Source organism: Podarcis liolepis, assembly GCF_965112155.1.
Source record: "Podarcis liolepis genome assembly, chromosome: 3".
Lineage (NCBI taxonomy): Eukaryota > Metazoa > Chordata > Lepidosauria > Squamata > Lacertidae > Podarcis > Podarcis liolepis.
Window position 1 is genome coordinate 117637938 of NC_139557.1, and position 27903 is coordinate 117665840.

Below are 27903 nucleotides of genomic sequence, written 5' to 3' on the forward strand. Positions count from 1 at the left end.
TGGATGCATTGCAGGGGGTTGGACTAGATAACCCTTAGGGTCACTTCCAACTCTATGATATTTCTGCAAACACTTCCATCCAAAAAGCTGAGACCAGTGGGCATTCCAACAAGATATAGAAAGAAAAGTTCCTTCATATTCATCCAGTGCTTTACCAGCTGCACTGGCTCTCGGTGGAGTACACCGTCAGGTTCAAGGTGCTGGTTTTGACCTTTAAAGCCCTATGTGGGCTAGGACCCCCGTATCTATGGAACTGCCTCTCCTGCTATGCCCCGTGGAGGACCTTAAGGTCCATAAATAACAACACTTTGGAGGTCCTGAGCCGCAAGGAGGTTAGATTGGTCTCAACTAGGGCCAGCACCTTTTCAGCCCTGGCCCCGGCCTGGTGGAATGCCCTACCGCAGGAGATCAGGGCCCTGCGGGATTTGACATCTTTCCGCAGGGCCTGCAAGATGGAGCTGTTCCGCCTGGCCTTTGGGCTGGACTCAGTTTGACCCCCCCTATTATTATTATTATTATTATTATTATTATTATTATTATTATTTGATTGAACCCCTAATATGGGATTTTGCATATAAATTTTCCCTCGGCTCTTTTTGCTGGCCCATGTAGGCCCAGCATGGATAGTTGGCCCTCGTAAATATTTGACATTTTCTCCCCTTATGATATTGATTTATGGGCTACCACTAAAACGAGGCTGTATTTTAAGCTTTATTTTAAGCTATATTTTGTTTGTTTGTTTGTTTGTTGTTTAACAAGTTTTTACTGTATTTTATATTTGGTGTTAGCCGCCATAAGCCCGGTCTTGGCCAGGGAGGGTGGGGTATAAATAAAATCTTCTTCTTCTTCTTCTTCTTCTTCTTCTTCTTCTTCTTCTTCTTCTTCTTCTTCGGAGCAAACCTCCAACAAAGTTGGGAAGACTCAGAGTTTGTGTGTGAAATTCGAACTGGCATACAAAGCTATTTGGGTATAACTTTCAGAGAGCCTTCACATATGTATGCAGATGTAGGTTTGAACTGTTTAGTTGACCAAATACTGTTCTATATGGAATCTTCAATATTAGTATTGAGAGCCTTTTCCTTTGTAGCTTTAAGGTTCTCTAAATGGCCAGAAGTTATACTTAAAAGCTCCTGATTTATAATTGACACAATACCCCTTTTCATGTGTCCTTGATTCCATATTATCTGTTCTTATTTAATTAGAGGTCCAGTGGCCTGTGTTATTGGAGTCTTATCCACACTGTCCAACCATTTCGTCCTCTGTCGTCCCCTTCTCCTTGTGCCCTCAATATAGGTATGTAGGTATGTATGTTGTTGTTTAGTCGTTTAGTCGTGTCCGACTCTTCGTGACCCCATGGACCAGAGCACGCCAGGCACTCCTGTCTTCCACTGCCTCCCGCAATTTGGTCAAACTCATACTGGTAGCTTCGAGATCACTATCCAACCATCTCGTTCTCTGTCGTCCCCTTCTCCTTGTGCCCTCCATCTTTCCCAACATCAGGTTCTTTTCCAGGGAGTCTTCTCTTCTCATGAGGTGGCCAAAGTATTGGAGTCTCAGCTTCAGGATCTGTCCTTCCAGTGAGCACTCAGGGCTGGTTTCCTTCAGAATGGATACATTTGATCTTCTTGCAGTCCGTGGGACTCTCAAGAGTCTCCTCCAGCACCATAATTCAAAAGCATCAATTCTTCGGTGATCAGCCTTCTTTATGGTCCAGCTCTCACTTCCATACATCACTGCTGGGATAACCATAGATTTAACTATATGGACCTTTGTTAACAATGTGATGTTGAGCGTCAAACCATATTTTGTGCTCTCCTCTTTCACCCTCAATAAAAGGTTCTTTAATTCCTCCTCACTTTCTGCCATCAATGTTATGTCATCTGCATATCTATATATTTATATGCTGATGTGGTAATGGGAGATGCTGTCCTGTGTGGCTTCCCTGAGGATGTTATATCCACCCACATGGTTGCCCTGATGGATATTTAAAAGCCAAGCAGGTAGATCATTCATATGCCCTCATTTCCGCAAACATGGCACAGCATTGTGTTCAGCCTCTTGCTATCTGAGTAGTAAGCCTTCTAAGCTTTAGCAAGAGAATATATTACGGCACGTCGTGCAATAATTTCCTCCCACAACATTTAGATGAAAAGGAACACGCAAAGAACATTTGACCCATTGGCATTTCAAAACGTATCATAAAGGGACCTTTATCCCATAATAAGCTACTCCCACCACTTTCAAAAGAACCCTATGACCCATCTTCATTGCGTAGTTGTCGTTAGCATAGAATCTTTAATAATTTAAAGTGAGGATTTGTTTAATAATAATAATAATAATAATTTATTTTTATATTCCGCCCATCTGGCTGGGTTTCCCCAGCCACTCTGGGCAACTTCCAACAGAATATTAAAATGCAATAGTCTATTAAACATTAAAAGCTTCCCTAAACAGGGCTGCCTTCAGATGTCTTCCAAAAGTCTGGTAGTTGTTTTTCTCTTTGACATCTGGTGGGAGGGCTGAAGAGCCCCAAATGCATTCTTGCAAAGGGTGGTGATAAAGCTGGAATTGTTGATTCCACAAGCAGAGATGAGGTGTCGTCCCATCACTCAGAGGCAGCACTGAAATATTTGGAAAACATAAATCAACATTGACTATAAGAAAGGGGGGTGGCCAGGTTTCTGCTACACTTGCGGAGTCTGCCCTGTCACTCACAATCAAATAATGGATATTTGAGGCTTTATTCTGGGCTGATCTAGCATTTAGCAACAGCACTACCAGGCTAGAGGGTCGACTGAGCTGTGTCTGCAGATTCTGAAACACATTTGTTGAAGGAGAGGAAGAAAGGGCTTTGATGGGACTAGCCTAACTCCTCGACCCAGTATGACTTTGCTCACCACCACACAGGGCCAGGCCACTCATGAGGCAAGGTGTGAGGTGACTGCCTTGGGTGGCAAGATCCAAAGGGGCAGCAGATCTCGCCACAAGGAACATATTGTCTGTTGCTGCTTCTGTGGTGGGAAAAATAACTGGGGCATAATACTTCAAGGACTAATCTGTCATCTCCACAGCTGCTCCCTGCAATGCCTCCTCTACAGCAACCTCTTGATGAATAGAAGGCACTGCAGGTTTCCTCCCACCCGTGTTGCGTGTGTAGGTCCCCAGGCCACCCCTCAAATAACTTCACACATAACACGTAATTTTAGTTTTGGTTTTGGGGCACTATTTTGGCCACAACTTTATTAAAATACAAAATCAGTGAGTGGTTGTTTAGACATTGGTTATGACTATCTGTCCCCCCGCCTGGGACAGAACTGACATCCCGAGGTCCGATCGGTAGCCAGTGGAAGAGAAAGTCATACTTGGGGGTCATTTGAGCTAAGCGTCGGACCCACGCCGCTCACCCCAGCAGCTCCCCGAAAGCTTGCCTGCCCGGTCCTATGACAAGGATTCCCATAACAGGGATTGGGCGGCAATGGTCCCATAACAGGGATTGGACGAAATCATGGCAAGTCCCAGGATTCCTTTAACGGAATTCCCTTCAGCGCAATAGGAGGGGCAGGCCCAGCCTGACCCCTCCACCACCAGCATATTATAACCAATGCCTAACCGCAACCTTACAAGTTGTGACGAATTGCTGAGTAGTAGGCAAAAACCAAATGGCACAGCCAATCACCAAATGGCAAAATTCCTACTAGGCCCCTGCTCCAAAGCAGATGACCCCATGACAGGCAAAGCAAGGTCAACCGGAAAGAGGGCGGGCGGGCGGGTGATCCGATGCACTCTGCAAAAAGAAAGAGAAACCAGAGTGCACCAATATTTAAAGACTATGGTCCCACCCACCCAATTTGCAACATACAATTTGCCCCAGCAACCTGGTTACCCAGTCATGATGCCAGGCAACAACTATTAACTGGCCTGGCAACAAGAGGCCTGGCCTGGTGGCCCACACCGCAACACGTGCTCTCATTTATTGGAGAACACGCTTTCCCAGAGTAGATCTTCACTTGCCCCTTCTTGCCTGACTGGGAGGTGCCATTTTGTCTTTGGCCTCAGGGCCCAAAATTTCTCAGGCCAACCCTGCCTGCACATTTCCCACTACCAACCACCCCAGAGGTGACACTCCCACTCGCACCCTACCTCCCTCGACCGTGACCCAAAAAATATGACATCCATGTGAAACCGTGTGTTTGGGTGTGTTGTGTTCATTGTACTTACGTTACACAGCAATGGTAAACCACACTACATTCTCCGATTTTGAAACATGTTAGAGGACACCTAAAGAGGTAGCACATACCACTGAATAAATGACATGTTCTTACGCCATGGATGTCAGTTCTTCCTGCAACAGAGCAGAACTCAATAATTTGGCAGGCAGGCAGGCAGGCAGGCAGGCAGGCAGGCAGGCAGGAAGGAAGTGTCCTGCCTAGAAGATTTGGTTCAGATCTCTTTCTGTCACTTTGGGAAGCAACCTGAGTTGCTCCAAGTAGTTCTGTGGTCTGCACAATGGCGCCATCAGTGTGGGATGCTGCAGGGATCATGTGAATTCACCAAACTCTGAATATTTACACAAAACTACAGCGCTTGCGAATACAGAGCTTTGAAGTGTATTATCAGCCATTCACTGATGTTCCTGAGCTCAAATTCTTCTCCTCAATACCTGATTCCCAAGACTGGATGTCAGGGTATGGACCTGCTCTGGTTGAGGTCACTCTCCTCTGAAACAGCAGGTGCACAACTTGGAGTGCTTCTGGCTCCACAGGTGTCACTTGTGGCCTTAGTAGTGCCCAGCATCTTCCACCAGCCTTGGCTGGTGACCTAGCCACACTCCTCTCTGAACAGGGATAGACCCACATCTGGTATATTAGGTTACTGCAATGAATTCTACAGAACAGAAGAACATATTGGGTTTTCATCATTATGATAAGGCATAGGCAAGATGCTCAGTTGGGAACTGAAAATAAGAGAAACAACAGACAATACTTTTTAAAAAAATAATAATAATGGTGGTAGGCACACTTCAGGGTGGTATGTATTCTTTGCAAGAAACTCAAATTCACCCACAAAAACACTTTCAGAATGAAAGAACATACTGAATCTGAGATCATTCTGTGTCTTTAACTTTGTTTCCAATAACAGGTGATGAAGTAAGTTTTTTATATATCTTTCTTACAAAGCAAAAATACCACAAGATAAAAAGATGATTAAGCAACAATACAATCATATATGAAACTGGTAAACTTAAAGACCGAAAGGAAGCAAGAAAAAACAAATCGCAAAGCCTTGTGCTAGACTAATAGCTAATTAATAACTTTAAGAGTGGTTAACCAACTTTCTTAATCAAGCAGAAATAAAGAAAAAAAGAAATAATAAAAAATGAAATAAATAAATATTTCTCTGTGTTTGGTTCTTATATCTTACATAAATTACATAAATTCATGGATTCATGGAATTGTATAATTGGAAGGGACCACAAGTGCCATCTAGTCCAATCCCATGCAATGTAGGAATCCGTTTTGTCCAACATGAGGCTCAGATCTATGACCTTGATATTTATTATTCTTAAACTTATTCTTATTCTTATTGATTGAATTTATATACTACCCTATACCTTGAGGTCTCAGTCTGAATATTAAGAGCCTCTTGCTCTACAGGTTGAGCTATCCCAATTCCTAAATAATAAGTTAGTTTCACCATTGCTGCAGAGTCCCATATCTTTATATACCATTATTTGGGAAATGGAACTATGATAGTTCTCCACTTCCCTGAGTCTCATTTCAGGTCCGAGGAAAAGTGATTTTGTTTTTATATTGTTAAAAGGTCATCAGTCAGAAGCCATGCCAAGCTACTGTGGGTGATAAAGGGGGTCTGCCTGTAATTCCTAATCTACCTTTGGTCCACCCCTGATTTTTACCATTTTTCAGATTGCAATGAAAATGGGGACATCTTTGTTGAATGGTTTGTTTAAATATTAAGGTTCATTATTGTTTCACAAGATGTGTATCTCTTTAAAGGCCAGAGTAAATATCATGACCTTGTTTTACAGCTGTGAAGCAGTATAGCAGATGCTGTTAAGTTGTGTTAATTAAGCTGTGTCAGCAGCTGGGTATAGTATATAAAGAGCAGCATGTACCTCTCTCAGTACCCTGGTGAATGGATGGATCATACTTATAGATTTAATGTAAGAAGACTGTTTTTTGTAATTAAAGCCAAGCAAATGATATTTTTGCGTTTCTTCATTGTTTCCTGAACGTGTGGTCTCCCCAGCACACTTTCTGCGGCGCAATTAATCTGCTAAATATGCAACAATCTTAAGGAAAAGCGGGACATTCTGGGATGGCTTCTGTAAATCTGGGACTGTCCCTGGAAAATAGGGACACTTGGAAGGGGTGTGTGTGTGAAGGGGGCAGAGAGAGAAATAACGGCTTGAGAAACTCTTTTGGAAGGCAGCCTTCAGAGCAGCAGTTCTTGCCATGCTCTCTTTGAAATGTGGGCCCCAGAGGGTTGGCCATGGATCAGTGTGGCCATTGGCTTGATAAAGGTTAGTCACCTTCAATCCATATAAGTTGTGTATTACGAAGAAAGAGAACTGGCAATGGGGAAGAGATGGAGAAATGTTTCAAATTAGAAACGGAGTGAGTAAGCCATTATTTGTGGATCCACAGACAGAAAGAAAATAAATGCTTCAAATTGTCCTGTTGAAGATGAACTTTGTTTTATTAACGTTTAGCAGGAGAAAAAACACAGAATAATCAATCAGTGCAAATAACACACCCCATATTGCATGTTTGCATTCACAATAACTAAAGACTTTTTACCCTAGTGTGTCTGTCCAAAGATCCATATGAGGTTGTGGTGATCTACAGGGATCACAATTACCATGGGATATAAGGCAATGCCAGAGAAAGAGAGGGACTGGGAGGTATGGACATAAAACCATAATTAGTCATGCTTAGAGTAGACCTATTACAATACATTGTTCTTCTCCTAGCATGATTGGAAGTCTTGCTCCAATCCAAACCAAAAGGTGGATGAAAGAGAAGACTTTTAAAATATGCATATTATAATATTTATGTATTTTTATAACAAATATTCTCCGATTTAATACATAACTTTTAATAAATCTAGAAAACAGATTTTATATTTATTTTTTAAAATATTTTCCTTATCCATCTTTCAACACCATTGGTTTTCAATGTCACAGCAGAGAAATCCCCCCTTTTTTAACCTTTTCTTAATAATTGGGAATTTCTTTCATTTCCAGAATGTTGCATGCAGAACTGTGTGAATCGAGGAAGGGGTCGATTTTCTCCAGCACTTAAATCCGTTCAGATAAGCAGCTCTTCACCCTTGACTCCAAAGCTGTTCTCAGCCATTTCAGAAGTAGACAGAGAAGAATACCAGAGGTCTTGCATTGACTGTACTTGGCTCATTGACTCCAAGGACTACCGAAAGAAAAGACACATCATTAATACCCAACTCTGGTCATACTTTGTCTGATACACTCCTAAATGGCAAGTCTCTACAGTTCCCACATTCTACAGCCATACAACCTAACTCAAGACAACGATATCCCGATAAAGTTAGGAGCTGTCTTGAGTCTAATCTCTCCCTATGGGACAAAATAAAGGAGACAGTGACGTTATGGTTATGCTTCATCTCATATTAACTGAGGCAGTTTATCTAATTATTGACTCACACAATTATGGTCTGCATTGGTAATGATGATGGGAGCAAGGATTTTTTCAGGCATCCTAGTCCAGACTTCATTTGTACTTCTGGGTACAAATGAATAGGATTCTATTGATGAGTTCCTAGAATTAGGAATTTGCAGAGGGGTAGACATTATAGTCTCTTGCAGGAAAAAAACAACTGGAGTCTTGGAGACTAGCTATAATTGACTGCAGCATAATGGACTTCACAGACTCTAGCCCAATTTTCAGACGTGTGAAGTGAAAACTTGGTTGGCAGGTATATAAAAGGGAGCATTTTCACATGGGAATTGAATGGCAATGACTTGCAAAGATTACAGTTGGTGACAAGGGGTTTATATGTCAGACAGCCATGTTTTCAACCCTTTACAGCAGCAGACTGGAGACAGAATCATAGAATAGTAGAGGAACCATGACATAATAGTAGCAGCATCCAACATTATGTAACTCTTGAAAAGCTCAAGCCAAAAGAGGACGCAGCGTAGGGGAAAGTGTATGTGGGGAAAGCAACCAATTCTTCACATTTCTACCATTCAGTGCTCATTTGCTGGGGCTAAGCTTGAATAAAAGCACCGTCTATGATTCAGAGAATTCTGCAAGCATGTTCGGATCTTCTGGATTTCCTGTTCTGACAGCATCTCTTTGTACTGCATTAGAGGTCGAGCCACAGGATGCTCTGGTTTTTAAGGCCAAATGTTTGGTAGTTATCGAGCACAAACTATTCAAGCGTATGGTGGCAAAAAATCAAATGTATGCTGACTTGATAGTAATAGGCTATCTCATTCAATGTGCCCTCTGTAGTACCCCATGTTAAATCAAGAAAAGCGCTTTAAGATGTTTGCATAGAGATAGGGATTATTATTATTATTATTATTCAGGCATGTCTTCGGCCTTATAATCCGACCTTATACCATTTATAAATATGTTGCATTCTGTTTGACTGTGGTTTTTATTGGATTTATTGATAGGTAATGATGTTTTCCATGGTTCCCTTGTATGCTTTGTTCTCTCTCTCACTGCTTATAGCTGTCCTGAGCATAATTTGGTGACAAATTGGTGCAAAGGCAGGATACAGATATGGATGGATGGATGGATGGATGGATGGATGGATGGATGGAATGAATGAATGAGTGAGTGAGTGAATGGAAAGAATGTTGGAATGGGCCAACTGAAAGCATGATTGTATTAAGGCCCATGTGGGGAGGCGCAGTGCCCAAAACCTGGTTTCCTGGCAGCAAGATCACTGCTGCAGATCAGGAAAGCAAGAGGCGATGGCATGGCAGTGGAAAGGTTGGGGTCGTCCAGGCACACTGGTGGAGCCAATCTGATGACCCCAGCAGTATGCCTCAACTATGCTAACCTTGCCACCAAACTGCCCGATACCATCCTGGTGACAGTTGCATTACCTTTTGCAGCACAGTAGACGTCCGTCTTGGCATGTTCCCCCAGTATGTTCTGTCCTACCATGGCATTTTCCATAGTTACAGAAACCTTCTGCAAGCCTGCATTCCATGGTATCATCTGCAGGATATCCAGCCCTTCCTATTACAATAAAAAAAAGAGAAAAGGAAAGAACCTCCTGAGTTGGCTTGTAGGAGCTGAGTAGGGGAGAAGCAGGGGGCAGAGCAGAAAACTTTTTTGCAAATGCTACTGGCCTGCAATACCTAGTCTCACACCCTCGTCCTTCCACAGCGAAAGAAGCTTGCCCTCTCCTGAGCTATGCAAACCACTTTAGTGCTGGAGGCACTTCTGTTCCTGTTTTGCTTTCTTTCTTTTTTTAATTGTGATCATGGCTTGTTAATGTTCTTAAAAGGAAGAAAGGTTGTTTCCCCTGCCCTCAGAGCTGCTGTTAATAAATTACCAATTGATGAGACCTGCAACAAAATGTTGCATTGTGGGTTGGCTCCTGCTCAAGATTCCAGAAGGAGGCCATGCCCTGTGCCAGGATACTTCATTCCACTCTTCCTTTCCATGATTTTATGTCCCCCCCCCCGCCAAGATATTGTAATTATTATTAATTCTAATAATAAGGATGCACAGGGGGATGACCTCTGTAAATAATAATAATAATAATAATAATAATAATAATAATAATAATAATAATAAATTTTATTTATATCCCGCCCTCCCCAGCCGAAGCCGGGCTCAGGGCGGCTAACAACACTAAAATAGTGCAACATTATAAAAACATCATAAGAATTAATTAAAATCAAAATTGATGGCAACCATAAACTAAAGTATTGTAAAGATTGCCAAAGGAGGGAGTCAGGTTGTGCCCTAACCAAAGGCCTGGTGGAACAGCTCTGTCTTGCAGGCCCTGCGGAAAGATGTCAAGTCCTGCAGGGCCCTTGTCTCTTGTGACAGAGCGTTCCACCAGGTTGGAGCCGCAGCCGAAAAAGCCCTGGCTCTAGTTGAGGCCAGCCTAACCACTCTGTGGCCTGGGACCTTCAAGATGTTTTTATTTGAGGACCGTAAGTTCCTCTGTGGGGCATACCAGGAGAGGCGGTCCCGTAGATATGAGGGTCCTAGGCCGTGTAGGGCTTTGAAGGTTAAAACCAGCACCTTAAACCTGATCCTGTACTCCACCGGGAGCCAGTGCAGCTGGTATAGCACCGGATGAATGTGATCCCGCAGCGAAGACCCCGTAAGGAGTCTCGCTGCGGCATTCTGCACCCGCTGGAGTTTCTGGGTCAGTCTCAAGGGCAGCCCCACGTAGAGCGAGTTACAATAATCCAGTCTGGAGGTGACCGTCACGTGGATCACAGTGGCTAGGTCAGGGCGAGAGAGGTAAGGAGCCAACTGCTTAGCTTGGCGGAGATGAAAAAATGCCGCCTTTGTTATAGCTGCAATCTGCGCCTCCATGGAGAGGGAGGTATCGAAGATTACACCCAAACTCTTAACGGACGGTGCTGGCACTAATTGCACCCACGCAAGAGATGGGAGTTGCCCCCTCAATCCCATATCGTCCCGTCCCAGCCAGAGGACCTCTGTCTTCGAAGGATTTAACTTCAACCGGCTCCCACGTAACCATCCAGCCACAGCTTCCAAGCATCTGATCAGTGTGTCTGGGGCCGAGTCAGGATGGCCATCCATCAACAGATAGAGTTGGGTGTCATCAGCATACTGATGGCAGCCCAGCCCAAAACTCCGGACAAGCTGGGCGAGGGGGCGCATAAAGATGTTAAAAAGCATCGGGGAGAGAATCGCACCCTGAGGCACTCCACACACCAAGGAGTGGCGGGATGACAGTTCCCCCCCAAGCGCCACCCTCTGTCCCCGACCAGAGAGAAACGAGCGCAGCCATTGAAGGACTGTGCCCTGGATCCCCACGTCGGCGAGGCGGTGGTCCAGGAGTTCGTGATCGACCATGTCGAAAGCTGCTGACAGATCTAGAAGAATCAGCAGCCCCGACCCGCCTCGATCCAGCTGTCTACGAAGATCATCTGTTAGGGCGACCAGAGCCGTCTCGGTCCCATGACCAGCGCGGAAGCCGGACTGGAATGGATCCAGAGCCGATGTTTCATCCAGAAACCTACCAAGCTGTTCAGCAACCGCTCTCTCAATCACCTTACCCAGGAATGGAAGATTCGAAACTGGGCGGTAATTGGATAGATCTAAGGGATCTAATGATGTTTTCTTTAAGAGCGGACGCACCACTGCCTCCTTCAGTTCCCCTGGGAATGTCCTGGTGCCAAGGGACAAATTGATGATATCCCCCAGGGGGCCCCGCACCTCGTCTGGACACGCTCTAATCAGCCAAGACGGGCACGGGTCGAGAGGACAAGTGGTGGGCTTTCCAGCTCGGAGGAGTCTGTCCACATCGGCTGGGGATATCCAGTCAAAGTGGTCCAATACTGGACCCGAGGACAGTCGAGGGGCCTCCAGTTCCTTTATTGTATCCAAATTGGCAGGGAGGTCATGGCGGAGCGACAGGACCTTCTCCGCAAAAAAGCTCGCAAATGCCTCACAGCTGTGTGTCGAATTGTTATTTAAATTTGGCTGTCCTTCGAGGACATTAATGTTATTGATATGTTAAAAAAGGTAAAGGTAAAGGACCTCTGGCAGTTAAGTCCAGTCGCAGACAACTCTGGGGGTGCGGCGCTCATCTCACCTTAAAGGCCAAGGGAGCCGGCATTTGTCCGCAGACAGTTTTTCCGGGTCATGTGGCCAGAATGACCAAGCCGCTTCTGGTGAAACCAGAGTAGTGAATGGAAACACCATTTACCTTACTGCCAGACTGGTACCTATTTATCTACTTGCACTTTTTGGTGTGCTTTCGAATGGCTAGGTTGGCAGGAGCTGGGACTGAGCAATTGATATGTTAAGACCCTGTAAATCATTGGAAGCACTGCTTATTATTACACCTGCAATTTGCCAAGGCCTTAGGACCACTTTCCAATCCTCCTTTCCTGCTTTCTCTGGAGTTCAAGGGGACAGCAGGACAGGTCCCCAGCCCTTCAACCTCACTAATGAATCCCTGTGCGTAGCCAATCTGATGCCTTCACTGGACCATGATAACCTCGCACACAACCAAATGCAGCCTCTTCAACCAAAGAAAGCACACACAAATATCCTCAGTTAATAATGATAATAACTGAAGCGGGTGGACTGGTGGCCTTGGAAGGTGTCAAAAGGGACATCTGAGGTCCCTTTGTTGGGGGAAGTCTCTAGCAACTGTATCCTTTTATGGGGGTTTGCTTACATACAATCAGTGATTCGTCAATTTATAGAGTTGGAATGGACTTCATGGACCATAAAAATCAAAGAATTGCAGGGTTGGAAAGAGACCACAAAGGTCATCCAGTCCAATCCCCTGAAATGCAGGAATCTGAGCTAAAGCATCTAGGACAGATGGCCATCCAACCTCTACATAAAACAAAGAAGGAGAGTCCACAACTTCCGGAGGGAGTCCGTTCCACTGTAGAACTACTCTTACTGTCATCTCGTCCAACCCTCTGTAATGCAGGAATGTCAACATGTAACCCCCCCCCCCCAATCCAATTTGAAACCATACTGGACCCTGTTTAGCTTTGCAAATATACAGCCATTGCACAAATAACATTGTACAAGCAGGACTGACATGGACTCAGTAAGCCAATTTATCTGAGGATTGCAGTTCCTGCAGCTGCAAGGAAGTGAGTGGTAGCTCTCTACTTTTGTAGGCACACTTACATGGGGAAAAGAAAACATTTATTAAATACAATGTAATTCACAACTGAATGACTCCATGCTGCCTAGTTTATAGAATCACCTCTAAACCTACTGTTGGACTCTGTACCTTGGAATTGTCCACCCATCTCTTACCTGGAATTATTTGGATGAAGACTAAGAAGACAGCAAAGAGAAGGTAAAGGATCTTCATGGCTGAGGCTTGATGCTATCTCGCTTTGGCGGTGTAGTGAGAAGATGATTTGAAGCCCAGATGAGGTCCTTTATGAAAAACGAGACCATATATATAAGGTTTTTGGAGAATTGCAAAACAGTATTTCCGGAACAAGGTGAAGTTTGGGAACATCTGACTATGTACAAAAGAATCTCCATTGCCCTTTCTGACCACAGAGGTCAGTGACACACAAACATTGCAATGTCCTTCCGTTGGCACCCACACAACACCTTTACTGCTCTCAACTGTGGTAAACAGCCAAGTGACCGAGGTAAGATTTTCCACCTGAGAGTGAACTAATCCCTTAAAGGGTTGTGGGTTTTAAGCAATGCAGGTCTTGAGCCAACTTAACACAATTTCTATAAACCCTAAAGTCCATTTCTATAATTTCTGTTTTGCAATAAAGGCTGCCTGATGGGGAGCTGCATATATTTTCCATAATTAACCAAGCCCCAATTGGAGCTGTTTCGGTTTCTACGGCACAAACCGGCAAGCATTGCACCCCAGTCTCATTTTGTGTCTTTCCCAATGCCTTCTGATGCTGTCCTATTCTTTCATGTGGAGATCTTTCTTTCCTGTTCATTTCCTCCTTCTTTTCCCTGGTCTTCTTAAGAGTTAGCCCACCCCACCCCACCATCTTCCTACACCATGTCAGAGCAATTAAGGGCGGTAATTTATCTGATAAATATAAATAATAAACTGATGTTTGTTTGTTTGTTTGCTATTTTCCATCATTATTGGTTTCCAAACAGCACTGCGGGTATTCATAACCTTGCGAAGTGTACCATCTGATAGGTAGCTTCTGGGACTGTGGTCTCCAATTTTGGAACAGGCCGAGATATTAATGCGTGGTTGGAAATGAATTTAATTTCCTGGCCTGTTCTGAAAGTGGTAACTGTTGTTTCCCAGTTCAGATGAAAAGGGACACTGTGGTTGGTTGGTTGGTTAATCAAGATGGTCAATATGGTTCTCCCCTTCCTCATTTGTTCCCTACAACAAGTAAACGCTTCTTAGTTTAGTGGGGTAGGAGAGCTGAAAATAATTCCAATTTATTTCACATCTGGCAGCCAATGTGACTCTTTCAGATAGTACAGTGGTACCTCTGGTTGCGAACGGGATCCGTTCCAGAGGCCCGTTTGCAATATGAGCAGAATGCAACATGCGTCTGCGGGTCACGATTCGCCACTTATGCACATGCATGTGATGTCATTTTGTGCATCTGTGCATGTGCGAGCGGCAAAAGCCGGAAGTAACCCTTTCCGGTACTTCCGGGTCGCCGTGGCACGCAACCTGAAAACGCTCAACCTGAAGCAAACATAATATGAGGTATGACTGTACATGGTTAAATCAGTCTAAAAAGCCTTGGACAGAAATTTTCATGGCCCTCTAGAGGCTATGGTGGTTCATTTACCAGAAGTATTGTATTTAGTGTTAACCCTGAAAGTATATGGTACTTGATTTTGACCAAACTAAGAGGCTAGAGGGGCTGTGAAAATTTGTGTTTCTGGCTTTTTAGGCTCATCAACCCATGTAGTATCTGAAACCTAAGGGGCACATTGGTTGCTAGATGGAATTTTATTTTCAGCTCTTCTACCCTACTAGTTATGTGAAATGGCAACCCATGCCAGCCCTTTCACAGATACAATGTACTGAAATGGGAAAGTGAGGCATGCTGTGACTCACACCCTGTTACATATTGGCTCAAGCTCCAGAGCCAGGTGACCACAATTTCAACCTTGAGACTTTACAGCTGAACAGGAATTGGCAGAAACTGATAAAGCAATGATTGACCAGGTTGAGACTTTCACTAGGTAACTCAATCCCCCCCTGGATGTGGAAAATCCTACTCTTGCCAAATACTTAATTCAACAATGGTGCTGATTTTGACATACCTGAGTAAATAAAGGGCAATACTCTTTATACCATACTTCCTGATAAATCAGGTTCCAGCGCAAAATACCTCTCCTCAGGCATGATAGCAATCAGTAAACCTACCAGATTTCATAAGCTTGTTCTGCTCATTTTGTACCTTCCATTACACAAATCTCGTGAGTTATCAGTTCAGCAATTGCAGGGTTCTTATACTAAGTTCTTATACTACATTTCCTGAGGCAGATCTTTCTTAGAAAAGAGTCATTTTAGAGTATCACCTTATATATGAATAGTGCTAATTGTGGGCATGCCTCCATTTCAGCTTTAAATGTTTGTGATGGCTTCACAACCAATGGCTTCAAGTTATAAGAAAGGAGATGAGCAGAGGTTGGATGGTCATCTGTCACAGATGCATTGCAGGGGGTTGGACTAGATAACCATTAGGGTCCCTTCCAACTCTATGATATTTCTGCAAACACTTCCATCCAAAAAGCTGAGACCAGTGGGCATTCCAACAAGAAATGGAAAGAAAAGTTCCTTCATATTCATCCAGTGCTTTACCAGCTGCACTGGCTCCTGGTGGAGTACATGGTCAGGTTCAAGGTGCTGGTTTTGACCTTTAAAGCCCTGTGTGGGCTAGGACCCTCGTATCTATGGAACTGCCTCTCCTGCTATGCCCCGTGGAGGACCTTAAGGTCCATAAATAACAACACTTTGGAGGTCCCGAGCCGCAAGGAGGTTAGATTGGTGTCAACTAGGGGCAGCGCCTTTTCAGCTCTGGCCCCGGCCTGGTGGAATGCCCTACCGCAGGAGATCAGGGCCCTGCGGGATTTGACATCTTTCCGCAGGGCCTGCAAGATGGAGCTGTTCCACCTGGCCTTTGGGCTCGACTCAGTTTGACCCCCATTATTATTATTATTATTATTATTATTATTATTATTATTATTTGATTGAACCCCTAATATGGGATTTTGTATATAAATTTTCCCTCGGCTCTTTTTGCTGGCCCATGTAGGCCCAGCATGGATAGTTGGCCCTGATGAATATTTGACATTTTCTCCCCTTATGATATTGATTTATGGGCTACCACTAAAACGAGGCTGTATTTTAAGCTGTATTTTAAGCTATATTTTGTTTGTTTGTTTGTTGTTTAACAAGTTTCTACTGTATTTTATATTTGGTGTTAGCCGCCCTAAGCCCGGTCTTGGCCAGGGAGGGTGGGGTATAAATAAAATCTTCTTCTTCTTCTTCTTCTTCTTCTTCTTCTTCTTCTTCTTCTTCTTCGGAACAAACCTCCAACAAAGTTGGGAAGACTCAGAGTTTGTGTATGAAATTTGAACTGGCATACAAGGCTATTTGGCAAAATAAAAAAAATTCCTTCCAGTAGCACCTTAAAGACCAACTAAGTTAGTTGGACCAAGAACTAACTTAGTTGGTCTTTAAGGTGCTACTGGAAGGAATTTTTTTTTTATTTTGACTATGGCAGACCAACACGGCTACCTATCTGTAACTAAGGCTATTTGGGTATAACTTTCAGAGAGCCTTCACATATATATGCAGATGTAGGTTTGAACTGTTTAGGTGACCAAATACTGTTCTATATGGAATCTTCAATATTAGTATTGAGATCCTTTTCCTTTGTAGCTTTAAGGTTCTCTAAATGGCCAGTAGTTATACTTAAAAGCTCCTGATTTATAATTGACACAATACCCCTTTTCATGTATCCTTGATTCCATATTATCTGTTCTTATTTAATTAGACGTCCAGTGGCCTGTGTTATTGGAGTCTTATCCACACTGTTCAACCATTTCGTCCTCTGTCGTCCTCTTCTCCTTGTGCCCTCAATATAGGTATGTATGTATGTATGTATGTATGTTGTTGTTGTTTAGTCGTTTAGTCGTGTCCGACTCTTCGTGACCCCATGGACCAGAGCACGCCAGGCACTCCTGTCTTCCACTGCCTCCCGCAATTTGGTCAAACTCATGCTGGTAGCTTCGAGAACACTATCCAACCATCTCGTCCTCTGTCGTCCCCTTTTCCTTGTGCCCTCCATCTTTCCCAACATCAGGTTCTTTTCCAGAGAGTCTTCTCTTCTCATGAGGTGGCCAAAGTATTGGAGTCTCAGCTTCAGGATCTGTCCTTCCAGTGAGCACTCAGGGCTGATTTCCTTAAGAATGGATACGTTCGATCTTCTTAAAGTCCATGGGACTCTCAAGAGTCTCCTCCAGCACCATAATTCAAAAGCATCAATTCTTCGGCGATCAGCCTTCTTTATGGTCCAGCTCTCACTTCCATACATCACTGCTGGGATAGCCATAGATTTAACTATACGGACCTTTGTTGGCAAGGTGATGTCTCTGCTTTTTAAGATGCTGTCTAGGTTTGCCATTGCTTTTCTCCCAAGAAGCAGGAATCTTTTAATTTCGTGGCTGCTGTCACCATCTGCAGTGATCATGGAGCCCAAGAAAGTAAAATTTATCACTGCCTCCATTTCTTTCCCTTCTATTTTCCAGGTGGTGATGGGACCAGTGGCCATGATCTTCGTTGTCAGAGGCTGCCTCAGGTCTCAGCTCACAGAAGACCAACGCCAAGCTCTTCTTATATACAAGGATGTTTATTGCAGTTCATTATTGGTTCCACAACCGAGGCGCGCAGCCCCGAGTCTCTAACGTCAGACATTTGAAGTCCCCTCTGACTCGCTCCCGCCTCTACACCAACTTAAGAGGCTTGTGCTAGACCACCTCTTCCTGTCTTTCCTTTTCCGCAGGGTCTTTCTGCCCCCCTGGGTTCCTGCCCTCCTGCTCTCTCCTGAAGCGGATTCCTCAGATGCCTGTTCCCCCCTCCTTCGTGCTTTGGGGCCAGGCTCCTCCTCCGGGCTCTCTCCATTTCTGCGCGCCTCCACATTTGAACTTGGTGCGCGCTCGCTACCCCTGACCTTCCTTTTGACACCTACACTACTCCCTGTACTACTCTCCGCCTCTTCCGGCAGGACGTTCTCCCCCGAACTCCTTCCCCTGTCTCTTTCCTGCTCCGCTCCGTGTGTCACACTGGGAACCCCCCTCTCTTCCCTTCGTTCCTGCTGGGAAGCCGGCCCCGATCTCCCACTCCCGCTCGGGGTTTCCCTGCTGCTTCCCTGCTCCTGGCAGGTCCCCCCTGTGACCTCCCTTGTCCTGACTAGGGGCGCCCCCTCCTGAGAATCCTCCGATTCACTTGAGAGACTCATGGAAGATCTCAAGTCATTGTCATCCTCTTCCTCACTGCCCTGGGATTCTTCCTCGTCGCTCTCCGTCTCCTCCCTCACCTGTGCCTCTGTCTCTGAACCCCTGACATTCGTTTTTTTGATGTTGAGCGTCAAACCATATTTTGTGCTCTCCTCTTTCACCCTCAATAAAAGGTTCTTTAATTCCTCCTCACTTTCTGCCATCAATGTTGTGCCGTCTGCATATCTATATATTTATATGCTGATGTGGTAATGGGAGATGCTATCCTGTGTGGCTTCTCTGGGGATGCTACATCCACCCACATGGTTGCCCTGATGGACATTTGAAAGCCAACAGGTAGATCATGTGCCCTCATTTCTGCAAACATGGCACAGCATTGCGTTCAACCTCTTGCTATCTGAGTAGTAAGCCTTCTAAGCTTTAGCAAGAGAATATATTACGGCACATAAGGTTTTTGGAGAATTGCAAAACAGTATTTCCGGAACAAGGTGAAGTTTGGGAACATCTGACTATGTACAAAAGAATCTCCATTGCCCTTTCTGACCACAGAGGTCAGTGACACACAAACATTGCAATGTCCTTCTGTTGGCACCCACACAACACCTTTACTGCTCTCAACTGGGGCAAACAGCCAAGTGACCGAGGTAAGATTTTCCACCTGAGAGTGAGCTAATCCCCTAAAGGGTTGTGGGTTTTAAGCAACACAGGCCTTTTTTTAAAAATTTTTTTATTAAATTTAAATATAAAGAAGAAATTTACAAAAAAAAAAGAAAGTGAAAAAGAAAATAGTAATATCACAAAACCCTAAAAAAAAACACACACACACAAAAAGAACAAATACACACCAGAAAGTTTACATACAACACTTAACATTCAACATCTACTTCCTTCCGTACTGGTTTTGGGTTTTCATTTTTATACATTATACTTTACAACTGGTGTTGGTTTTTAGTTTGCACATCGAAAGTTTTATATTATACCTGCTATAGTTGGTAAGTTTCTAAAATTGCCTTCCATATAAGCTGAAAATTTAATCCATTCCTCATTTAACTTTGCATTTTTTTGATTTCTCATTCTTTGTGTCATCTTTGCCAATTCAATGAAGCCATATAGTTTTGATTTGCAATCCTTTACTGTTGGTAAGTTTGTGTTTTTCCAATTTTGGGCGATTAACATTCTGGCCGCTGCTGTTGAGTATTGAAACAAGGTTTTATCTTTATCCCTTATTTCTTTTCCCACCATCCCCAACAGGAAGGCCTCAGGCTCTTTAGGAAATGTGTATTTAAATATTTTTTTTAATTCATCATATATCTGGTTCCAAAATTTTTTAACTTCTTCACATGTCCACCACATGTGTATAAAACTGCCTTCTTTTATTTTACATCTCCAACGTTCCTTATTGCCAGTCTTATACATCCTGTTTAGTTTTTCCGGTGTTAGGTACCACCTGTAAACCATTTTTTCTAGATTTTCTCTAATTGCAGCGCTTGCCGTAAATTTTATTCCCTCATTCCAAAGTTTTAACCATTTTTCATATTCAATGTTATGCCCTAGGTCTATCGCCCATTTAACCATGACTTCTTTAATTTCTTCATCCTTTGTGTCCCATTCTAATAAAATGTTATACATTTTAGATAATAACTTGGATTTACTTTCAATTACTTCAATTTGAAATTTAGATTTTTTTTCATTCATTCCTAATTTTTTATCTTCCGTCCATAATGCATTAATCTGGTGATATTGAAACCAGTCCTTCAGCTTCTCCTTCAACTCCTCATATGGTCTTAATCTCCAACTATCCTGAAATCTTATTAGTAGATCTTCGTATGTCAGTTTTTGTTCTTCCGAATTTATCTTCTTAATTAGTACAATATCTGTAGGGGACAGCCACCACGGTGTTTTCCACTCTAACAGTTTTTTATTTTTTTCCCAGACTTCATAAAGGGGGCCTCTGATAATGTGATTCGTGAATCCTTTATGTACCTTCGCTTTGTTTAACCAAAGGTAGGCATGCCAGCCATACCTGTTGTCCACTCCTTCTAGGTCCAATAGGTCAGTATTCTCCAAGATTATCCAATCTTTGACCCAACACAAACAAGCTGCTTCATAATAGAGTCTCAGGTTAGGGACAGCAAGTCCTCCTCTCTCCTTTCTGTCTGTAAGCAGTTTAAATCTAATTCTAGGCCTTCTGCCTTGCCATATAAACCTCGAGAGGGTTTTTTGCCATTCTTTAAATAATTTGGGTCCTCTTATGACTGGAATGTTTTGAAATAAGAACAGCATCTTGGGTAGTATATTCATTTTTATAGCTTCCATCCTGCCCAGCCAAGAGAGTTTAACTCTACTCCACACGTCCAAATCTTTTTTAACTTTATTCCATGTTGCCGAATAATTGTCTTCAATTAAATTTATATTTCTCGATGTAAGCCAGATTCCTAGGTATTTTACTTTTCTAGCCACTTTAATTCCGAATTTCCTCTCTAATTTCTCCTTTTCATCATTATCCAAATTTTTTGTCAGCATCTTTGTTTTTGCTTTATTTAATTTGAAACCCGAAAATCTCCCATATTCCTCTAATGTTTCCAGGGCTTTGTTGATGCTTTCTTGCGGTTCTCCCAAGGTTAATATCAAGTCATCCGCGTAGGCTTTTAGTTTGTACTCTTTTGAACCTATTTTGATCCCTTGTATCTCTGGCTTTGATCTTATCTTATTTGCCAGAATTTCCAAAACCATTATGAACAAGAGTGGGGAGAGGGGGCACCCCTGCCTCGTTCCTTTCTCAATTTTAAATCTACTTGTAAGGTTGTTATTTATAACCAGCTTGGCAAATTGGTTTGAGTATATCGCCTGTATTCCTTTCAGGAATTCGCCCTCTATCCCTGCCCTTTCCATGGTTTTTAACAAAAACGACCAAGAGACGTTGTCGAACGCCTTTTCTGCGTCTATAAAGATTAAAGCTGCAGATATCTCATTTTTAATCTCCAGATATTCTATTAAATCGATAACGTGCCTCACGTTATCTTTCAGAAATCTGTTAGGTAAAAACCCCGCTTGGTCTTTGTGAATTAAATTTGTTAAGTACTTTTTCAGTCTACTTGCCATAATGTCGGCGTAAATTTTATAGTCATTATTTAACAGGGATATTGGCCTGTAGTTCTTAATATTCAAATTATCTGTGTCTGGCTTGGGAATTAATGTTATAAAGGCTTCTCTCCAAGACTCAGGTATTTTCCCTCCTCTCAAAATGTTATTCATAGTATCACATAGCGCGGTTGACAGTTGATTCCCCAGAACTTTATAATATTTGGCCGATAAACCATCCGGCCCTGGCGCCTTCCCCAGTTTCATTTTTTTCATCGCATTTTGGATCTCCTCCATGCTTATGGGTCTATTTAGTTGATGTCTTTCTTCTTCTGTGATGGTCTTCCCTTTACAGTTCTCTAAATACCGTTCTATTTGGATTGGGTCTTCTTCACCTTTCTTATACAACAGCTCATAGAAATTGAGGAAGTTTTTTTGTATTCTTTTTGGGTCCGCTATCAGTTCATCCCCTACCATTATTTTATTTATCACATTCTGTTTTTGTTTTTTCCTTAATTGCCACGCTAAAAATTTTCCGGTTTTGTTCGCTGACTCGAAATATCTTTGCCTCATTATCTTTATTTTACCTTCGATCTCTTGATTCGTTAACATTGAATATTGAGTTTGTAATAATTTTATTGTTTGAAGACTTTGTTCATCTTTTGGGTTTACCATTAGCTTTTTCTCATTCTCCTTAAGCTGTTTCAGAATTTCATCCTTCTTTTGCTGTCTTATTTTTTTCTTGTAATTGTTTTGCTGGATAAAAAGGCCTCTTAAGACCACCTTACTAGCGTCCCACACCACTTCTATGCTTGTTCCAGTGTTAAGGTTAAGGTCAAAGTACTCCTTTAAAGTGACCTTGGCTTTCTCAATAACCTCATCATCATCTAATAGCCATTCATTCAGTCTCCATCTAAAGCCTCCCTGGGTTGCCCCTTTTATTTCTAATGTTAATGAGTTGTGGTCAGAAAAGGTTCTTGGATGTATCTCGCATTTTGTGGTCCTTAAAGTAAGGACCCTTGAGATCCATATTTGGTCTATTCTGCCCCAACTTTGGTGTACTTCAGAGAAGAAAGTGAATTGTTTTTCTGTTGGGTGCTTGTACCTCCATGCGTCTATTAAATCCATATTTTCTTCTAAATCTTGGAATGAATTCGGTAACTTCCCTTTTTTATGTTTTCCCTTTTCCGTTTGTCTATCCATTCCCAATATCGGGACGGCATTGAAGTCTCCCAATAGCACCGTTTTGTTAATTTCAAATTCTAGCAACACTTGTTCTAGTTTTTTGAAGAACTCTGCTCTGTTTGAGTTTGGGGCATAGATGTTAACCACGTTAATCTTTTCCCCCTGAAAGTTAATTTGGACTCCTAGTATCCTCCCATCTTCGCCTTTATATATCAATTTAGGTTCCCATTTTTCATTGACATACGTTACTACTCCTTTTTTCTTTTCTGTCGTGGAGTTTATAAATTCTAATCCTAAGTTCTTATTTACTAATACATGCTTATGCTTTCTGGCTACATGAGTCTCTTGCATGCAAATTACATCCAGTTTTTTCTTTTTCAACACATTTACAATTTTATTCCTTTTAGTTTTTTTGTTCATACCATTTACATTCCATGTTAAAATTTTAAGATTCATTGTTAGGTCAGTAATTTGACAATTGGAGTTTTAGCTGGTTTAGATTCGGGTAAGTTTGTCCTCTGTTTCTTCCTCTTCCTCACTCCCCTCTTCTTCCTCTTCCTCTTCTTCTCCATCCCCCTCCCCCTCCCCCCGCCGCCCCTCCCTCCCCCCCTCCCCCCCTCCCCTCCATTCCTGTACCATCCCTCCTCTCTCTCTCCATACCTCTTCCTCCAGCTCTCTCCTCTGACTCCCTGAAATCTTTTTCGTATCTGCGTAAAAATTTACTAACCTCCTGGCTTTCTGTAATCTTAAATCTCTTCCCTTTGTAAAAAAAAGAAATCCCCTCTGGGAATTCCCACCTATGTTTTATACCATTCCTTTTTAGTGTGTTGACTATTTGTTTGTAGCCCTCTCTCTTACGAAGGAGTCTGATTGGAATTTCTTTGAAGATGATAATTGGTTTTCCATCAATTACCAGCCTCCTCTGATAGCTTTCTCTCAGGATTATATTCCTCATCTCAGCCGATTTGAAAATCACTAGACAGTCTCCTGGAATCTTTTTCATTCTGTTTTGTTTAGTTTTTATTTTAATTCTGAAGGCGTTTTCTATCGTTTGTTCAACCTCCTTTTCTGTCAGAGCTAGCCATGTCGCTAGTTCCTTAATCATTTTTCCTTTAATGTCTTCTTCCCTTTCCTCCCCTACTCCTCTGAATTTTAGATTTGACTGTTTTTGTTTCATTTCTATCATGGCTAAATTATCTAGAACTTGGTCCTGACTCCTACTCAATTCTCCAAAGTTCTCCTTAAGTTTCTCCGCCTCTTTTCTCTGGTCTTTCATTTCTCTTTGTACTCTTTTATTTGAGTCTTCTAAGGATTTTGTTCGGGTCGTTAGGTCTTTTATTTTATTTGATAATTCCCCTACTATGCCCTCCATTTTTTTATCAAAAGATTCCTGCATCTCTCCTAACTTTTTCTCCATATGTGTTTCATTCTGTCTAAATTCTTCTTTTATTTTTAACCATAGTGCATCCAGGTCTCTTATTTCCTCTTGCCTTGAAGTTTTTCTGTCTGTTGGTGTTCCTGTTACCTTTTTCCCGTCTTTACCCATCATCCTCCTTCTCCTCTCGTCCCTCACCCCTGTCTTTAATGATAGACACCCCTGAGATTCCTATAGCTCTTCCTTAAACGGGCTCACAGTCTTGTAAGTTAGCTGAGAATGCACCAGGTATGTTTTTAATTCTCGCGAATGAGATTACTGTTGCTGATTCTCCCTTTATAAATTTTGTTTTAATCAGCCAATCTCTCTTCCACACTCTCCAGGGGTCTCATCTACCATTTAACCGTAAATCAAAGTATTCTCGGCTTGTTACAAGTTGAGTGAGATGACCATACGTGGCCTTCGCTCTCTGCCACCAATTTAAAGAGGTTTTCCCAGGAGGGCTGTGGTTGAAGAGAGTTTGCAATATAAATCAGCAAAAATAGGGGGGAGAAATAAAGGGAAATAAAGGAAAAAAGAGAAGAGAAAGAAGAAAGTTAGAAAAAATAAGAAAGAGGAAGAATTAGAAGAGGGGGGGAAGCAGCAAAGAAAAGAGCAGATATGGGGGGAGTAGGGCCAGAAAAGGAGAGAAAAAAAAGAAAAGAGAAAAAGCAAAATGAAAAGATATGTTGGTAAAAAGGAGGTGGTATCAAAAAAAATACGAAAGTCTTCCTTTTAAGTAACACCTACTAAGAGTTTTCCTTTTGCGTAACTTCCAGCCACTTATCCGGCTTAAACAGTGTACACGTTTTGTGGGCAGTGTTCTAACTCTTTTTTTTTTTTTTTGGTTCGTCTTTCTTTAAATACCTCCAGAATTGGGGAAGGAGGAAGAGGGAAAGGAGAAGGGGACGGGGGGGGGGCAGGGCTGGAAGTATAATATACAGACAAGAGAAGACGCAAGGTCGAATTAAGGCTCAAAATTCCGAAAGCGTTCGGCAGTAATGATATGTAGAATAAGGCTTCTGGTTCTGTGACTCCTGGAGGGTTACTCCGTGGATGTATCAAGTTCTGGAAACAGAGTATGTCTAGTTCTGAGAACAAAAGTATCCAACTAGAAATCCAACATAACGCGAAAGGGGCAGGCAACAAAAGGAGGTAAAAACGCCGCTCCGTAGCACAGATTTAAATCGAGTTTCGACCTGTAGCTTCACCCCGCAATCCTTGCGAGGGCTTCTCCTCCCGCTGCCCACAAGGTGCAGAGGAAGGTGGATCGAGAGCGGCGAACTTTGAGAGCTCCAGAGCTCGGGAACCTTTAGAAGGAAGGGAATGGATGACTGGAGGGGGGAATGCCGTTCCAGGCTTGGTCTTTGTTCTTTACACCACCCTCCGGGATTGTGTGAGAGAGGAGGGTTTGTCCCTTTCTGCAAAGACCAATTTTCTGTAGCTGCTGACTCCTCTTTTCTATGTCACAAGCTGGTCTGCTTTCCTCCCTTCCCTTTATCTTTATCTTCCTCCGCCTTTGGCTGACGCCTCCTTTCTGGCTTCTCAATGTTCTCCTTAAACTCCCCTAGAGATTTTTCTCTAGCTGCCTATATCATGCAAAGTCTTTAGAGTTTCTTTTCCCGTTTTGTTACTTTTCTGTTGGTTACATTCGCCCCGCCAAACTCCCGACAGGGACTTTCCCTTTCGCGGTTCTACAGCAGGTAAGTGCTAGTTTCTTTGTAATGCTCTTCCGACTAAAGTTCCAGCGCCATCTTAAACCCGTAAAACCACACGGACTCCGTAACTAAATCTGTAAACATCCATCGCACCTTGGGCTCTATTCTCCAATTTTTAGTTCCAACATAGTTCATTCAGCCCCAAGGATTGCTTTTCTTAAAATTGCGGAAATTTGTCGCCTCATTCAGCGGGAGCTTTGAGGCATAGCTGCGCGGGGTCCGCAGAGCTTACCAAAGTGCGTCTCTCGGTCCCGTCGCCCCTGGAAATATCCACGTAGCTTCGGGCCACTCCGACGCTGCTGGTTACGCTACCCTCAAGGGGGCCTCCCTTGAGGTTTTGGGGGACGCAGTGCCTTTGCGTTGCCCCTCAAAAACCCCGTTCAGCTCGGAGAGGTCAGAGAGCAACCTCTCCGCGCTCCCATGCTGCAGGCGATCCAAACCGGAAGTCCAAGCAACACAGGCCTTGAGCCAACATAACACAACTTCCATAAGCCCCAAAGTACATTTCTATAATTTCTGTTTTCCAATAAAGGCTGCCTGATGGGGAGCTGGATATATTTTCCATAATTAACCAAGCCCCAATTGGAGCTGTTTTGGTTTCTACGGCACAAACAGGCAAGCAGTGGACCCCAGTCTCATTTTGGGTGTCTTCCAATGCCTTCTGATGCTGTCCTATTCTTTCATGTGGAGATCTTTCTTTCCTCTTAATTTCCTCCTTCTTTTCCCTGGTCTTCTTAAGAGTTACCCCACGCCACCCCATCATCTTCCTACACCATGTCAGAACAATTAAGGGCTGCAATTTATCTGATAAATATAAATAATAAACTGATGTTTGTTTGTTTGCTATTTTCCATCATTATTGGTTTCCAAACAGCACTGTGGGTATTCATAACCTTGTGAAGTGTACCATCTGATAGGTAGCTTCTGGGACTGTGGTCTCCAATTTTGGAACAGGCAGAGATATTAATGAGTGGTTGGAAATGAATTTAATTTCCTGGCCTGTTCTGAAAATGGTAACTGTTGTTTCCCAGTTCAGATGAAAAGGGACACTGTGGTTGGTTGGTTGGTTGGTTGGTTGGTTGGTTAATCAAGATGGTCAATATGGTTCTCCCCCTCCTCATTTATTCCCTGCAGCAAGTAATTGCTTCTTAGTTTAGTGGGGTAGGAGAGCTGAAAATAATGCCAATTTATTTCACACCTGGCAGTCAATGTGACTCTTTAGTTCCAGATAGTACAGTGGTACCTCTGGTTGTGAATGGGATCCGTTCCGGAGGCCCGTTTGCAATATGAGCAGAATGCAACCTGCGTCTGCATGTCTGTGCGTGTGCGGGTTGCGATTCACCGCTTCTGTGCATGTGAGTTATGTCATTTTGTGTGTCTGCTCATGCGCGAGTAGCAAAACCCGGAAGTAACCCTTTCCAGTACTTCTGGGTTGCCACCGGACGCAATCTGAAAACGCTCAACCTGAAGCACACCTAGCATGAGGTATGACTGTACATGGTTAGACCAGTCTAAAAAGCCTGGGACAGAAATTTTCATGGCCCTCTAGAGGCTATGGTGGTTCATTTAACAGAAGTACAGTGGTGCCTCGCAAGACGAAAAGAATCCGTTCTGTGATTCTCTTCGTCTAGCGGTTTTTTCGTCTTGCGAAGCAAGCCCATTGAAGGATTAGCGGATTAGCGCTATTAGCAGCTTTTGGCGGCTTATCTGCTGATCGGATCTGCTGATAAGCGGCTTAGCGGCTTAGAAAAGGGGGGACGGAGGGAAAAAAACCAGCAGGAACTCGCAAGACATTGTCGTCTTGCAAAGCAAGCCCATAGGAAATTCGTTTTGCGAAGCACCTCCAAAACGGAAAACTCTTTCGTCTAGCGAGTTTTCCGTCTTGCGAGGCATTCGTCTTGCGGGGCACCACTGTAATGTATTTAGTGTTAACTCTGAAAGTATATGGTACCCGATTCTGACCAAACTAAGAGGCTAGAGGGGCTTTGTGTCTCTGGCTTTTTAGGCTCATCAACCCATGCAGTATCTGAAACCCAAGGGGCACGTTGGTTGGTAGATGGCGTTTTATTTCCAGAAGTAATAACTAGTGTTAACTAGTTATGTGAAATGGCAACCCATGCCAGCCCTTTCACAGATACAATATACTGAAATGGGAAAGTGAGGCATGCTGTGACTCATACCCTGTTACATATTGGCTCAAGCTCCAGAGCCAGGTGACCTCACTTTCAACCTTGAGACTGTACAGCTGAACAGGAATTGGCAGAAACTGATAAAGCAATGATTGACCAGGTTGAGACTTTCAGTAGGTAATCCAATC

General features: G+C 43.1%; 2 long non-coding RNA genes across 2 annotated transcripts in view; both read right to left on the reverse strand.

Annotated features, from left to right (window-relative positions):
- LOC310702856 overlaps positions 1-27903 on the reverse strand; it is a 960387-nt gene that overhangs the window by 864435 nt on the left and 68049 nt on the right. The window lies entirely within an intron of this gene.
- On the reverse strand, positions 6691-13172 carry LOC310702815. The gene is made up of 3 exons (XR_014523627.1): positions 13017-13172; positions 9119-9254; positions 6691-7445 (listed from the first exon to the last, which is right to left on the reverse strand). It is a non-coding gene; the product is annotated as an uncharacterized lncRNA (long non-coding RNA).